The 17,724-nt window shown below is 33.9% G+C and overlaps 1 long non-coding RNA gene and 1 pseudogene across 2 annotated transcripts; both read left to right on the forward strand.

Moving 5' to 3' along the window:
* Positions 1–59: 59 nt before the first annotated feature.
* On the forward strand, positions 60–8,895 carry LOC116023525 (annotated as a pseudogene).
* A 1,610-nt stretch (positions 8,896–10,505) lies between these two features.
* Positions 10,506–11,260, forward strand: LOC116023210. 2 transcript variants are annotated; one of them, XR_004099379.1, is made up of 2 exons: positions 10,506–10,855; positions 10,964–11,260. It is a non-coding gene; the product is annotated as an uncharacterized LOC116023210 (long non-coding RNA). The 2 variants fall into 2 exon arrangements; XR_004099380.1 differs by having other exon boundaries at positions 10,506–10,725.
* The last annotated feature ends 6,464 nt before the right edge of the window (positions 11,261–17,724 follow it).

The following is a 17,724-nucleotide window of genomic DNA, read 5'->3' on the forward strand; positions in this document are numbered from 1 at the left end:
AAGTTCCTAGGCGAAAATCGAGATAGCGGCATAGCCCTCCCCACTTGTCATGACCCAAGATGGCACAAGGCAATATCAACAACAAGGGTAAAAACCCATCCTTCGGTGGTGAGCTGGTGACTGTGAAATGGATTGGCTTTGGGCTGCTTTTCAAGCATACAGTGAGAATGTTAATCACAAACATACTCACAAATACAAACATTCAATTAGAAGGTAATGGTGTAACTCCGAGCATTATCAATGACTGGAATCCGCCACAAAGCACGTGAGCAGAAATGGACAACATCTCCATTACCATCCAAATCTTGAGCTACGAACTTTTAATGGCAATGTGGACACAAAAGCCTTTTTGCATTGGTGCTTTGAAGTAGAACACCATTTAGACATGTTGGAAATCCCCAATGACAAGCAAGCCAAATATGTTTGCGTGTAAATGGGAGCCTCTGCCTGGTGGAATTCGTTGCAAACTAATAGGAGAATCTCCGGTAAGATTATGGAGGATAATGAAAAAAATTTTGATGAGTAGATTTCTATCACCTGACTATCAACAACATTTGTTTAGTCAGTGTTGGTTTATGACTTTTGGGTAGTCAAAGGCAGGCCAACACTACCTATTAGAATAGCGAGAATATAGGAAATATGTAGGAAAAATATGTGGATAGAATATAGGTATTGTATTGCTCCGAATTGCCCCCCTTTCTCCATGTGTGGAGGGTCTATTTATACATATTTTTGGCCTAGAGCCCTACAAGGAATAAGAATCCTGGACCGCCCCATATTGGGAGTCCCTGTTACATTATAACTAATAAGCCCTAATCTTGCTAATATTACAAGTGCTAAGTCCAATCTTTATCGAACTCTTCTGTAGCTTTGTGTTGAGGGTCCTTCTTGGACTTTCTTGATCCAATTGCTTTTTTGGGCCGGTCCATGTAGTCCAGGCCTAGTGTATTATCCATCATCTAGTCCCCCACTTTCTTGAGACTTTGTGGATACGAAGTCTCTAGAAAGTATACTTGCTCTCTTAGGCCGATCCATGTAGCTCAGGCCTAGTGTATTATCCATCATCCAGTCCTCCACTTTCTTGGGATTTTGTGAATACAAAGTCTCGGGAAAGTATAATTGTGCTTTTTTGTTTCGATAAATTTGTAAATAGATTTTTTTTTCATTGCCTAGTGAGTATGCGTTTCTTCCACACAGTGGTGGGAATACGAGTCTGCCACTGGCTAATGGGTATATGTCTTCCACTCGGTGGTGGGTACAAGTCTTCCATTGCCTAGTGAGTATGCGTTTCTTCCACACGGTGGTGGGAATACGAGTCTGCCACTGGTTTTTTTTTTCATTGCCTAGTGAGTATGCGTTTCTTCCACACGGTGGTGGGAATACGAGTCTGCCACTGGCTTTTTTTTTTTTTTTTTTTTTTTTTCAATTTATGACTCCAAGTTTATTCCATTGCAGTAGTTGATTCCAATATTCATACAAATAATCCAGGAATAGGAGTACACATACGTAATATACGATTCCAGAAACCAACCAAATCAGCTTATATATAATCAAACAGTACATGTATATATTTGTTGGTTTCAATTGCTTTTTATTCCACAGACATATTTATGTGAACAAGCCTTAATTTATATATCGTTCTCTTATAACATATAATACATGATTAATAGTGACAAACTATATACTATACAAATCATGTAATAGAAAGTAAAATGGACAATCATATTAATTTTGATTCCAGGTACAGTACGTACATACACAGCATATATGTTGTTGATTTCATAATTTTGATTCCAAGAAATCAGGACAGTCTGTAGTGTATATATATATATATATATATATATATATATATATATATATATATATATATTCGAAAATGGACTTTGACTTTGATTCCACAAAATTGAAAATCAATTTTATAAGTTCAACTAACATATATATATGTAGTTATGCATTATTCATATACACAGCACGTATACAAACATATATGATGATGATAAAGGAAGACAACCAAATTTTGTCCCAATACAGATATATATGAAGCATGCAAAAGACGCCAAATTAGTGTACGTACTATTCCGCCATCTGCGTGGGCATATAACCCTAATGCTACAGACATATTCGTAATTCAAGTGCAATTTTATCCATATAAATCCACCAACAACGAATACAAAATATTTGTAAGAGATAAAAGATAAACTGGAAATTCATTAAACCTTATAATTAAAAATTTCCAAATATCATGAACCCTAATTTTAGTGATTAATCAATTTATAAGCAGGCTCTTATACCAAATGTTAATTAAAACCTTTATGCGCTTATAACTTGAATGCGGGAGCACAATTAACAATGAATCACATGTAAATCAACTCAATCAAGTGTCAACTAAACAATATTCATGATCATGGATCCTTAATTAAACCAAGAATAAGGATAAAGACTTACTTGGTTCTGTGTAATCTCTAACTTGAATAACCAATAATGCTTCACCTCTCTAATCTGTATGCCTTAGTTACCTCCTGATGATATGGGGACCACGTCACTAGGAAAGTCGGAACCAGTGCTGGTTCCGAATGATTTGAATTGAGGATCGATGGTGAAATGTAGAGATCACGAGACTATTCGTATCGATCCCCACAGACGGCGCCAATGTTGGTTTTATGACTTTTGGATAGTCAAAGGCAGACCAACACTACCTATTAGAATAGCGAGAATATAGGAAATATGTAGGAAAAATATGTGGATAGAATATAGGTATTGTATTGCTCCGAATTGCTCCCCTTTCTCCATGTGTGGAGGGTCTATTTATACATATTTTTGGCCTAGAGCCCTACAAGGAATAAGAATCCTGGACCGCCCCATATTGGGAGTCCCTGTTACATTATAACTAATAAGCCCTAATCTTGCTAATATTACAAGTGCTAAGTCCAATCTTTATCGAACTCTTCTGTAGCTTTGTGTTGAGGGTCCTTCTTGGACTTTCTTGATCCAATTGCTTTCTTGGGCCGGTCCATGTAGTCCAGGCCTAGTGTATTATCCATCATCTAGTCCCCCACTAGAAAGTATACTTGCTCTCTTAGGCCGATCCATGTAGCTCAGACCTAGTGTATTATCCATCAGTCAGTATCAGAATTGCTTCCAAGGATTCCAGAGTGTCATGGAATACACTAAAAAGTTCTTTTGGCCAGGGGCATATTGCAATCTATTTGAAACCTCGGAACAACAAGCTGCTCATTATATAAATGGTTTGAGATGTGCAATTAAGAAAAAGATGAGCCAAAATCATGTGTGGTGGTCCGTAGATGAGGCTTAGAATATGGCTTTTCATATATTACCCCGATGAACTGGTATTGTATTTTTGACGACTCGAGGGCGAGTCTTTTATAACCAAGGGAGAATGATGCAGTATAAGAATTGAGGCAATAATAGAAAAATAGGCACATGCAAGAAGACTAGACATGGAGTGTTGGTGGCTACTTTTATTGGAAATTTGGATTAGCTTTAAATGTTATTTATATTTCCAATTCTCATTATGTTCATTTTATAATTTCCATGCATATTTTTAAGGTTTGCAACTCTTCAGTTTTTCTAGTTTTTAGCCTGTTTAAACACAATTTGTATCCTGAAATTTTAGTTTTGACTACAATTTGAAAGTTTCTGAGTTAATTTGGTTCTTTGAGAGTTTTCTCTCTTTGTCACTTGTTGGCATCGTTTCTCTTGTCATACATCAGGTGTGCATTCGGTTAATCACTCGATTAATTGAACCGGAACGAAGTTTCTATTACCGAATTAATGGAACTGAACGTTTTTCGATTACGTTAATCAGTCGAATGAAGTTTCTATTACCGAATCGTTAATCATTTGGAATGTGGTAACAGAGGTGTCATCACATTACATAATAGTTAGTGCTTTTGATTACATTTATGATAGTGAAAACTCATATACTTTTTCAATGTAAGGTAAGGTAGAGGTTATTTCTAAGCTCCATTTTTCCCTTACTCAATGGTTACAGTTTGATAAATAATTTCTCATTCACACATTATCTATTTTGAGTGTAAAATATATAAATTTAAACATCTTACTTAGAAAAACTTGAATTAACTATGACCGAATCCAAATTAAAGTTGGATCCCACTCTAAACATGGTCTCAAAATGACCATTTAAATGTCATTTTTAACTAATTGTTTTAGCATATAATGTTAGAGTTAATACCTCTAGTGGTCCTCCAAGTATTAGCGATTTACCAGCTGTGGTCCCTTGACTTTTAAATGACCTCCAATGGTCCTCCAAGTTTTAAAAAATAACCACACGTGGTCCTAATTCTTAAAATAACCCGAGTTTAAAATGACCATGAGACGTCCTAAAAGGACCACGAGTGGTTATTTTTTAAAACTTAGAGGACCATTGGAGGTCATTTAAAAGTCGAGGGACCACAGCTGGTAAATCGCTAATACATGAAAGACCATTGGAGGTATTAAAAAATGTAGAATGACTCTCCTGTGAGACCTTCTCACGGATCCTTATCCGTGTACTTATCGGATCAATATGTAAATGTAATACTTATATTGGAAAATATAATAATAATAATCTATAATAAATTGTTTGTTATTTATAGAGGAAAGTTTAATATTTTGAAGAAAAATGTAATACTTTTAAATTAAATTGTAAAAGTATTATATTTTCTTCAAAAGAATTACACTTTCCCTTATTACATTTTCCGTTATAAGTATTACTCCCTTTGTCCCATTTTATCTATCTTACTTACTATTCATTGGTCAAACCAACTTTTTCTTCTTTCTTTATTTTCTTTAGTATTTTTACTTATTTTTAAATTTGATTTTTTTGTGTTTAATAGTATTTTTAGTGTAGTTTCTAAATATATAAATTTTGTATACAAATACTAAATTTAATATGAAAAATTGGATTAAAAATAACTTCAGTCAAGCTTTGTTAACTTAATCAAGACACATAAAATGGGACAGAGGGAGTACATTTTTATCTTGACCCAAGCCGTAATACAAACAAAGATCTATAAGACGGTTTTACAAAAATCATTTTTGCCAAAATGTATTTGTTAGGTCAACTGTATATATAAACTTTTTCATTATAGTTATTTTTTGTATACTTTAGAAAATTTTTCAGTTTTTCATTTTTCTTCTAAATTGTTAGCATTGTAAAATGTGATGTATAATTACTCTCTCCCCACCCCTACTTTTGAACAATGAAATAAAAAATGAAGAAGAAAAAAAAAAGCATCATTGTCCATGCATTATGTATAGATATGGAATTTTAATATATAGATATATATACACATATATGTATGTGTCTTGGGAACCCATTTTATTGACAAGGTCTTGACCCAAAAAGTGCAAAGGAGGATCTTGAAAAGTATTATATTTTGGAAAAATGGTCAAATATGTTATCGAACTTTACCTAAAAGGTCAATAGGCCCTTAAATATTTTAAAGTAGCAATTTAACCCATCAACATTAAATTTTGATGCAATGAAACCCAAAAATCACAAGGGTTCTGCCAACCTCCAGCAATACTCCTGTGCAATTTTTCACGAAAAAACAACCGGCGGATGGAGAACTGGCACCGGTTGCCATTGAAGCTGAAAAGGAAGGTAACCTTTTCGGCTTCAATAGCGATCAGCGCTGGTTTGCCGGTCGCTAGTCGTTTTTTCAACGGAAATTGCGTCGGAGTATTGCCGGAAGTTGCCGAAAGACCTTAAATAGTACTCCCTCTGTCGCATTTTGCATGTCCTATTCACTATTCATTGGTCAAACCAATTCTTTCTTTTTGTTTATTTTCTTTAGTATTTTTACTTATTTTTAAATTTGATTTTTTGTGTTCAATAGTACTTTTAGTGTAGTTTCTAAACATATAAATTTTGTATATTAATACTACACTTAATATTATAAAAAATTATTGGATTAATTTTATGTGTGGTAATTAATTGTGCATAGTAACATTTTTAGTTCATCAATCTAGTGTCGTCTCTCTTTTAAACTTTACAAATTTGATCATTTAATAGTTAATTTATTAAGTTGTAAACTCGTATCACTACCTAATTGAGACATCTAGATTCATTTTTATCTATTCTTTATTGCTTTTATAATGTTTTGTAACTTATATTTGATTGCTTTAAAACAAATAATAATAATAATAATAATAATAATAATAATATTAATTAATAAATAAATAAATAAAGGCTGAATGTAAATAGAGCTTGATAGTGTTCATAGTCAAGTAACTGAACTACAACTCGTTGTACAATAAAAAAAAAAACTAAAAATTAAAATAGAATAATTTGATTTATAATTTAGGAAGAGTTTAAGGAACAAAAATGTGGTTTTTTCTAATTATGTTGACAGTCGAAAATATTAGGACCTAAATTAGGACCTAAAGTACGCAAATTATATTGTGGACCATGGTTCACTATTGTGGACCATGGTCATAGCTGATACTGCAGTTATGTTGAACGGATACTGCAGTTGTGTTGAAAAGATACTGCAGTTGTGTTAAAAGGAAACTACAGTTGCGCGGAACAGAGGTTGTTCATCCGTTCAACACAACTGCAGTATCCTTTCAACACAACTGCAGTATCCGTTGAACACAACTGCAATATCAGTTCAACACAATTGGAATTCCAGAAGGATGACACGGCCTCTGTTCCGCGCAACTGCAGTTCCCTTTCAACACAATTGCAGTATCCATTCAACATAACTGCAGTATCAACCATGATCCATGGTCCACAATGCATTTTGGACCATGGTCCATGGTATAATGAGGTGTAGTACTATAAGTCTATAACATGCAAAAATATAAATACCTTCATTTGTCATTTGACTTTAATGTTGCATCACATTGGGCAGGTGGTGGAAGGAGTTGGACTTTGTCACTACACTTCCTTATGCAAGAGACAGGGCTGTTGAATGCTACTTTTGGGCGTTGGGAGTATATTTTGAGGTAAAATATTCCAAGGCTCGACTCATGCTTGCCAAAATCATAACAATGGCTTCCATTCTTGATGACACATATGATTCTTTTGGAAAGCCGGATGAATTAGAGATTTTTACCGATGCCATACAAAAGTATGTAACATCCCACAATATATATAATGTCCTTTATTTCAAATATATATTAATTGATCCTATAATTAATTAAAGTTTTATTGTGTAATAGGTGGGATATACGTCAAATGGACTGTCTTCCCCATTTTATGAAGATAATCTATAAAACTCTTATGGATCTTTTTGAGAAGTATGACAAAGAACTATCAGAAGAAGGAAGATCTTTTGCAGTTCATTACACAAAAGAACGAGTATGTCTAATCGCTAACAATCTATTTTTGTTGTTGTTGTGGTTATTATTATTTAGGGAAAAAAGTGATGGTAAAATATAGTCACAACGTAACCATAATTGCTATTTTTTTTTCTTAAATTGTAAAGTTGATCTAATTTTTCATTCTTTCTTGAGAAATAGGTTAAGGAACTTGTGAGGTCGTACAATATTGAAGTGAAATGGTCTACGGAAGGATGCATACCACCAGTTGCTGAGTATCTAAAAATGGACTCCCTAGTAGCACCCTTTACTTGCTCATCACAGCTTCTTTCCTTGGCATGAAGTCCGTTACAAGAGAAGCATTTGAATGGTCAAGTCAAAACCCTAGAATTATTGAGGCCAATGCACTATTGGGTCGTGTTATTAACGACATAGCTTCCTATGAGGTATTAATGTGTTCATTCATAATAAGATATAAAGTTAATTTCATTTTTGGTCCTAGATTTATATGTGACAGCTAGTCCATTTTTAATCCTTGTTTTTCAAAACATCCCCTTTCGTCCTAGTATTATTCTGGCATAACCTTTTTTGTCCTCCATCAATAAAATCGTTGAAATGTCATTAAATACAATTATATTTCGATTTTTTTTTACAAAGTGAGTTGACCCGCTATATTTTTATTTTTATTTATTTAAAAAAATCATAATTAAAGACTTAAATGTCCTTGCATTTTATGGAATTTAAATGGTTTTGTTGATGTAGGACCACAAATGCTGTGGTCATGCCACAATTATACTAGGATAAAGTGGAAATGTTTTGAAAAAGAAAAAATAAGGATTAAAAGTGGATTGTCACTTATAAATCTAGCACCAAAAATGAAATTAACTCTAAGATATTTTACTACTTTGATCTGTTTATATAATGATATTTCTATTTTTTATTAACAATTACCAATTCTTTTTTTTTTTAGTACAACAATTACCAATTCAATTGCCCTAACTCTCTTAATTTTTTCAAATCAATTTTGGTTCAAAATGTTAAATTTGAAATACCCGATAAAGTTTGGTGGAAATAAGAACATTTTGAATGGGATTGATCAATATTTTTAAAGAGAAAATTAAAATTGACCAAATTATTGATAGATAATAAGATTAAAGTGGAAATACACTAATACCCGATGGACCAAAATGGAATTGACATCATGTAGTATATTATTAATTTGTGAACTAATTTGTTTTTCTAATAAGTAAATTCCATTATTATTCATCTGTATATGCAGCGTGAGAAATGCAGCAGGGTAAATTCAACAGGAATTGATTATTACATGAAAGATTATGGTGTAACTGCGGAAGAAGCAATGGACAAGTTTCTAGAAATGGTAGAAAATGCTTGGAAAGATACCAATGAAGATATTCTTCAACCAATTTCATCAGCTGTCTCAACTGAGATTCTTATATGCATTCTCAACTTTGCTCGCATTGATGATGTGGTTTATAAGAACAAACAAGATGGGTATACTAACCCTGAGAAAGCTTTGAAGCCTAGTATTTTTTCTCTTTTTGTCAACTCCTTTGAAATCTAGGTTTCTTGCTGGCATATATCTTTTGTCTTTGTGTTATTCATAAGTTTGATGTATTCTCTATGTATTTTTTTCTTTTTATGTGTACTCTGCAGTTTGGAATGATTGAAGAGGAGACACATTCCTAGTATGTAACACATATATCCATATATATATATCCTTGTGACAATAAAGTAGGGATGTTCACCTTAAAATACTTTTCTTACATTAAGTTTCAAAGTTCAAATTTAATTTGGTTTTAACTTTTAATTAATTAGGTTATTTGTGTTGGGTATTTATATAGTAAATGTGTGTATGATGATTTTATGATACTAAACTTAAATAATATTTGAGGTGTTGTGAAGATAAATATTATTTTAAGTTTTGAGGAATTTATTAACTGTTATTTAATATTTGGGAGATGAGGAGAGAGAAAAATTTCATCTATTAACATTTCTTAAGATTTTGAGGAGATCCGAGAGAAGAATCTCCAAGATTTACTTGTAAAATAAGAACCGAAGAGTTAAAACCACAAGGTAAAGACATAAGAGTTAGAAGAGTCAATTCAATCTTCGATTCACTTTTCGGCTCACATACTCTTCGGCTCATGCAAAAAATTTCCGCAACATGCGGACGGATTGTATACGCATAGTTACGTACATGATCGATTTACGAAAGCAAGTGAAGGTTTATAAAGATGAATCCATTTGAATTGGTTTCTAAAGTTTGTATATGCGTTCTCACACACACATATGTGTGTGTATTGGATCATATGAGAACAAGCCCCTAGGAGAAAACTAAGAACTAATCAAAATCTTACATCTGGAAAGTTGAACGCACCAGATCATTTTTTTTAAACGTGGTGGCAGTTTCGTAATTATCACCAAACTTTACTATGCTAACACGATAACACATTTAGTATTAACATTTTGCACATTTAGTGTTAACATTTTGTATATTTAGTATTAAAAGTTTGCATTTGTAAAAATCCAAATGTACATTGCAATTAGGTTTCTATTTTAGAGTTTTATGAGTGAGTTTTTTTATTTTATTTGGTCCAGTAGTTCACTTTTTGTATAACATTTAGTTTAGATTTAAATCTTAATTAGTTTTTTCGTTGATTTTGTAGAATTTACTATGTTTGCATATTTAGTTGTTAAAGATTGCATATTTAGTGTTAAAGTTTAATTTGCACAGTGGAGTTGATAATAATTATGAAATTGCCACCGCATCTTTTTTTTAAAATATGATCAGATCCATCGAATTTTTACAGATGTAAAGCTGAGATTGATTCTTATTTCTCTCCTGAGGAAGTGTTCTCACAGGATCTATATATATATATATATATATATATATATATATATATATATATATATATATATATATATATATATATATATATACTACTGTTCAAATGAGTCATTTTTTTATATGAGTTCATGTCCACAGTTATTGGCCTTTTAAATGGCGAGATTAATGGTGTAGATTAAAATGGATTTGTTTGTTAAAAAACCAATTTTTAGGCCAGATAATTGGGGGAGTATTTATGGAGGGGTATTTTTGAGATTTTGGTGGTATTGATCGCAGATGGAGGGGGTCTTTTGTTTTCAATTTATTTATAGTATTCCACAATTAGGGTTGGGGGTGGCCTTTCTATATTCGTAGCCGTCTGCTTCTTCCGTGTTTGAAGGCGTTCACAACTCACCATCTACCACGCACGATCGCTGATTGTTCCCACCGCTGGTACCATCGCAATCACCGGCTGCTGGTTCCGCCGTCGTCGCCGGAAAATTGCCTAGCCTTATGCGCCGCCGCGAAGTCCCGCCTTCTGCCATCGGAGTCTCGTTGCCGATCTGCTAAGGACGTCCACTCGGTTCGAGGTAAGTGGTTCTCTTCCGTTGTGTTCCTAAAATAGTCAGCTGGCGGGTAGGGGGCTGACTCTTGGTCGCGGGCGGTGGGGGTATGTTGTGTGGGAATTTCTTGAATGTGGCATTGCTGAATTCATTATAGGTGATAAGTTCTTACTTTTCTATATTTTTCCCCATTTCACTAAGCCATTTTGCTTATTGATCATTCCAAATTTAATGAGATTAAGACTAAATTGTGTTATTTTGCAAGGAGTTTGAATTTGAAAGCAAAGATGAATATTTTCATGCATTTTGGAGGGAATTAGAGTCAAAAGGAGAATTTTGGATGCATTTGGAGTCAATGGGAGCCAAAGAGAAGTTATGGAGATGGATGCAACACTTCCAAGGGAGTCTAGGAGTGGTATTTTCAATGGTTTAGTGAAATGGAGATGGATGCAACACTTCCAACAAAAGCTAAAATTCTCACATAGATCGGTCAATGTTCGGTATTTGGACGATATCTCGGCCTAGAAATATTCAACTTGAGTGATTCTTATGTCATTGGAAAGAAGACTCAAAGAGCTACAACTCTTATGAAGACATTAAAGCTTAAAAAGGAAGCCAAAGGGGTCAAAATCGTCCAAACTTACAGATTTCGTCTAAATCTTCCACTGTTCAGTATTTTGGCCATATATCAGCCTAGGGCTACAACATTATTGAAGACCACAAAGGCTAATAAAGTGGTTTTGGGGGTGAAAAATAGCCTAGAAGTCAAAGCAGTTGCATAGAATTCTGCTTACAACGAGAAATGTACTGTAAATCGGCCAAAAAGAAATGGCCACCTACACACGAGCTGTGTGGCACCTGCTCTGTTTATATTTAAGCTCGTTTTGAGCATTTTGAACTCGATTTTGACCCATGGTTGAACCCTAAACACTCTCATTCACTTCCTTTCATATTTTTAGGTTAAATTAGGTTTAGATCTATGTTTTTTAACACTTTTGGAGCTTGTAATATTGGATTTGAAGCTTGGATTTCAAGATTCTACCACCCATTTCAATAGAGAAGCTTTCTTTCCCTTATCTCTTTTCTTTTGCAAGATTTATGTTTATTACTTGTGCTTTTGTGTTCTTTATGCTATTTAATTATGAGTAGTTAGTTTATGAGCTTGAGTTAGGGTTGTACTATCTTTTTTTATGCTTAAGTTGTGATTATTGTGAAAAAGGAGAAGAACCCCAACCTAGGGTTCATGTGTTTATGAGGGTATTGTGTTTGAATCTTGCTTATGTTTGATGTACACATTCATTGACATGTATTTGGAGGATTTTTTGTCACAATGAGAGTTGGGTCAAGATTCCAAGCCACCCCTTGCATAAACATGATTTCTTCCCATTAAAATAGGAAAAATTGGGGGCTTTAAAATGCTTATGTGCTTTAAGAGCTAGAATTGATATGATACACCATGAAAGTGGGGCAATCCTTGTTCTAATCCTTGTATATTTGCTTACAATTGATACACCATGAATGGATTGGGATTAAACAGAAATCTTCATTGTGTCTAGATATTCCAACCATATGGAACTCTATCTAATGTTACAATCTGCAATTGATAGTTCCTTCAAATTAGTTTGGTGGAGCTCTTGAAATGTTTTTATGATATGACAATAAGAATTTCATGTTCTTTATATGTCACATCCAACACTTTCTTTGCTGAAATTTCTTATATATATTGCCTCTTGAATGGCATGGTGGAAGCTGGTGAGCCTGTGAAACTGATGGGAGAAAATATGAAGGCTAAATTTGAAAAATATTGGGAGGATATAGATAAGATGAACTTGATGATATTCTTTGTAAGCATTCTAGACCCCAGGGACAAATTAGAGTACATGCGAACACAGATCAATCACATGTATGGTGAGGAAAAAGGTAAAACCTACTATGGGAAAGTGTTTGCGGCTTTGGTGGAATTGTTTGATGATTATGCTGTTTCTATTGCCTCTAATAGTCTTATTGTTGTCCCTACTACTTCTGTCAGTCATTCTATTGATTCTTCACAGTCTACAGTTGGGAGGTCCCAACATTTGTTAAAGTTCCAGATTAAGAAACAAAGAATAGAAAGTGGGGGAAAGAATAAAACTGAGTTGGAAATTTACCTTGTTGAGCCAATAGTTGAAGAGGAAACTTCTTTTGACATACTTAGATGGTGGAAGCTGAATGCTGAAAGATTTCCTTACTTTCTAAGATAGCTAGGGATGTCTTAGTTATACCAATATACAATGTAGCTTCAGAATCTGCCTTCAGTACATCTGGAAAGGTTTTAGATCCTTGTAGGAGTTCTTTAACTCCTAAAATTGTGGACGCTTTGGTATGTACTCAGGATTGGCTAAGGTTGGCAAATACCCCCTTATCAATTGAGGAAAATCTGGAGGAATTTGAGAGATTTGAACAAGGTAACACTGCCTAACATTCTTGCGAGTTTTATTTACTTAATTACTTTTTTTTAGTATTATTGACTCTGTTACAATGTAGTATATGTTCATAGCTACTTTCTCAACCAAATGTTTACATTCTACTCTCTTTTTTTTTTTTTTTCCAAAAATTGGTGCTGATGGTGGCAGTGGAACTAGGAGGAGTGGTGGTTCTACACTTCCTACAATTCTTGTAATGTTATGCTTTATACTTTATACTTTATATTTGAATGTATTATGTATAATCTATTATACATTTATATTGTATTACTGTTATTCATGAGGCTTGTTGGCTTGGTAACTATTGTTGGTAAGTTGGCAAAGTTGACCCTTGTGTGTTGGACTGCTGGTAATGTTTATATGACTGTATTTGGGACGTTTTAATTTAATGTATTGTTATTATGGCGATGATGAAGGTTTCCACCAATGATCTGAAAAATAAGGGATTAAGTTGGTATGTTGCTCAATCCTCACGGGGATGTAGCAATTTTCCCTTAATCCTAACTTTGATATGGACAAAAAGCTTACTGAGCCAAGTTTATAATTGTCTAATCATCTAATGTTTAATTATTTTCTATTGCTCAAGTTGTTTTTGCTAATTTTGCTTAAGTTTTGAGTGTTGACAAGAAGAAGAAGAACCATAGGAACTAGTCAACTAGGAACTAGGAAATTAGTTGGATACTTGGATGAGGATTGAGGATCACTGGACGGTGGACACGGAATGACTTATCAGTTATCACTTTCGAAGATGTGGCTGCTTTAGAGTAATTACTTCTGTAAATTGTATGTTTGTATGTACTTAGTAATCAGTATTCACAACTTAGTATGTTTTGTATAACTGTATAAGTGAATAACTAGGTGTAAAATGTAAATGTGGAATTGTGGATTTGTGATTTTGTCATTCTTGTGGTCTGTGGAAAAGTTTTTTTTTTTTTTTTTTTTTTTGCATGTACAAGGTAGTTTAATTCACTTAAATGTATTCTGCAATTTTCAGTTTGTAATATTTTTTGTAACTTTTTAAATTTTAAGTGGTTTTGTTCAATTATTTTTTTTAATTTGTCTTAATCCGAATTGATTTCGAATATCCGACCGATCTGACCCCAATCCGAAAATTAAACAAACCGAAGTGATTTTACAAATTATAAAATGAAATTGGATTTTAAAAATAATATCTGAAATCCGAATGGGTAGGCCATCCGACTATCCGATCCGAACCGAACTGCCAGATGCACAGGCCTAGAAAAAATGAGAGGACTTGACAATTTTACCTTTATTGTTCTTTAATTGATTATTATTACTTTTATTATTTTGTAGGAGCATATAAGTCTTTATATTCATTATTCCTTACAATTCCAAATCCAATCAAACAACGGCCTCTGTGGTTTAGTATCGCTTCCGCATTGATATAATTTAGTATTGAGATTTGCTAGCTTTTGCCTTTGAGTTTATTGCTTATCTCAGCTTGAATGATAGGGGTGTTACAAGATTCCTCATTTCTATCCCTTACCTTTTAATGTATGCCCGGTTTTTTGTTCTAAAGTGTGGGAAAAGGGTTCTTGCACACATTCTCTAGCACTCATTGTTCATCCACAAAGGTCTCTATTTTCACACCCCAAGTCCCGTGCCCACCTCTAAAGTGTGGAAAGGGACATGCACTTTTGCTTTGACCCGTGCTCCTTTGTGCACCTAATCCTCAAAGCAACATCGAGGACGATGTTTGATTTAAAGTGTGGAAATGAAGCACTTTGTGCTTTATTGGTGATATCCTGACTTGTGAATGGTTCTTGATTGATGGTTGTGTGTGTATGGAGAGTGTGTCATTGTTCATATTATCTTGTAAATGTGGTTTAATGATGTGCCGAAAAGTTAATTTGTGGAATATTTTTTGGAAATTGCTCTTTACACCAAGTGAGAATTACATAGAAACCAAATAGATTTATATCTTTGTATATATGCTTGCATGATATTCACCTCTTATTTTGCTTGGACCTTAGTCAAGGAACTCTCGAAGTGGGAGTGTACACATTCTAACTTGAGAAATATAAATGAAGCGAGGCCCGGAATTTGAGAATATTGGTATGGCATGGGGAAAAGGTGAATCTTTGGTGAGGTTGAGAGTGATCCCCTATTCCTTAGTAAAAGGAATGAGGGGTGGTCTTGAGCTATATTTAGAACTCATCTTCCTTGCATTGATTGATAGCTAGCTTGAGGACTAGCAAGAATAAAGTGTGGAAACTTGTGATAAGTGCTAAAGATGTATGTTTTTATGGGTCATTAAGGGGTTGTGTTGTGCTTAATTGGAGCCATTTCTGGTTGATTGATGATAGAAATGCTTAGAATTGTGCTATTGTGTTGCAAAGCCCTACAAAGGTGAACACTTTAGTGTCTTTGAAGGTTCGGAGCATAAAGGATGGCATATGGGCATAAAACGGAGAATTCGGGACAAAAAAGTGCAATGAAGATATGCATCCATGAAGTGTCAACGTTCGTGGAGCGGTCGTAGATTCGATTAGCTAGCTGATTATGCTTAAAAGTGTTTGCTAAAATTAGCTTTTTGAATGGTTTTGATGCATTAGAATGCATATTCGATTTATCTCATCAAGATGAAGGTTTGGAGTTGAAAACGTACTAGAGATAATTAATAGGGAAAATTGTAATTTATGTCCATCCATAATATGTGAATTATTAATGTCACTCCTGAATTATTATCAATTTTCAAAATGATATATTGTCCCTCAATTTTCCTTCCTTATGGTACGAGAGGGACAATATATGTAGCATTTTGAAAATTGAGGAGCAACATGCCACATTTGGATGATTTTTAGAGTCAAAGTAAAGGCTTGAACTGTCATTTTCTAGTGGTAAACTTGCAGGGTCCACACACGTGGAGCTGGCCCAGGGGGAATCATCACTTGTGGGAGTTGAACTCAGGTTCTCCCGAAATTCCTCCCCACAAAGAGAGCTCACTTGCCACTTGAGCTACCCCAGTAAGTTGGCTTGAACTGTCATTAATTAGCTTAAATTTGTTATTTTAATTTGGATGACATTAATCACACTAGTACAAAACAGAACATAAGAGACTGACATTTAGCTACCGTTCTTACAAGAACGGTAGTGTATTCTTTAAAAAAATTCACGGTGACAATTTCGTAAATAATTGATCAACAATCCGCCACTATTGTAAGATGAAACGGTTGCGATTAAAAAAAAACGTGTTGGTCCCGATAGGGTGGGAAAAGTCTAGGGGTGAATAGACTTTTCAAAAATTCAAAAATTATTACAGCACTCTAACAAAAATAATTCAAGTGAATAAATTCAACTTGAAGTGCACAGTGTAAATAATTGTCGGTAAAGTGCTATAAATTAATTCACGTAAATATGGAGAGATAAAGTGCATGCAACACATAGGAAACACTTGAAATAGCTCAAATGATGAGTATATGAAATTTTGGGTACATGCAATCGTGAGAACATGCAAACCATATGAGTGGATAAACACGTATGAAATGGGTTGTGGATAACTAGCAAGATAGAATAGGATAAGTCAGAGATAAATATATCATGCATGCAAAAGAGATTTCACACACACCTAGATGATAAGATAAAATAAATTAAAGATGAATAGTATATGGGTTAGCTTCAGATCAGTTTGCAAAAGTGAAAGTACTGCAAGTAAAGTAAAGTAGATAGAGATTTATAGTGATTCAGATGTGGTATAATCCTCCTAATCCACTCTTCTCCTTTCACTCGAAGGAGGAAATTCACTATCTCGTTCACCTAGATACAAATAGTGATTCTCCAAGTGCTACCCAAGCACTTCACCGAATGTCTCGCACAAAGCTACACTCCTCCGAGTATCTCGCACAAAGCTATACTCAACCCAAGCGCCTTGCACAAAGTGTAACACCCCACTTTTTCCTCTTACGAAAACACATGAAATTTTTTTTATACAATTCAAGTACAATAGCGGAAGCTATCAAATTCCAACAAAAAGGAAAAAACGTTATACCACATTCAAGTATTTCTCTTATACTCAAACGCACAGGCTAAAACCAATCTAATAACCACTAACAAAATTCTTACTAATACAATATTCGAATTCTAATAGAATCTTTCTACAATAATTCGCTCTCATGCCAGTATCATGTAATCAACACTTGCAAAATAACTAAAGAGGGGAAACAAAGTCAGCACGACGGCTGGTAAGACTTACTCCACCCCGTAAAACATTTTTCACATACTACATAGCATCTTGGAGCATATAATTTTCATATAATAATTTAACCCCTCAACCTAGCATTAGTTATCACATTCTTTCGTACGTGTACAACTTTCCATATCATATATCAAGTCCATCACATAATAATAACCACATTTTATAATTTCACATAATTCCATAACTTGTCACCTTTCATAATAGACTAAATAAATATTCCACCGCACGGGAACTCATTTATATATATATATATATATATATATATATATATATATATATATAAATAAGGGATCAGGTGCGAGGTTTTTCAATGTGAAACACGCAGATTAATCGAAGCATTTGATCTTG

This window comes from Ipomoea triloba, chromosome 6 (assembly GCF_003576645.1).
Source record: "Ipomoea triloba cultivar NCNSP0323 chromosome 6, ASM357664v1".
NCBI lineage: Eukaryota > Viridiplantae > Streptophyta > Magnoliopsida > Solanales > Convolvulaceae > Ipomoea > Ipomoea triloba.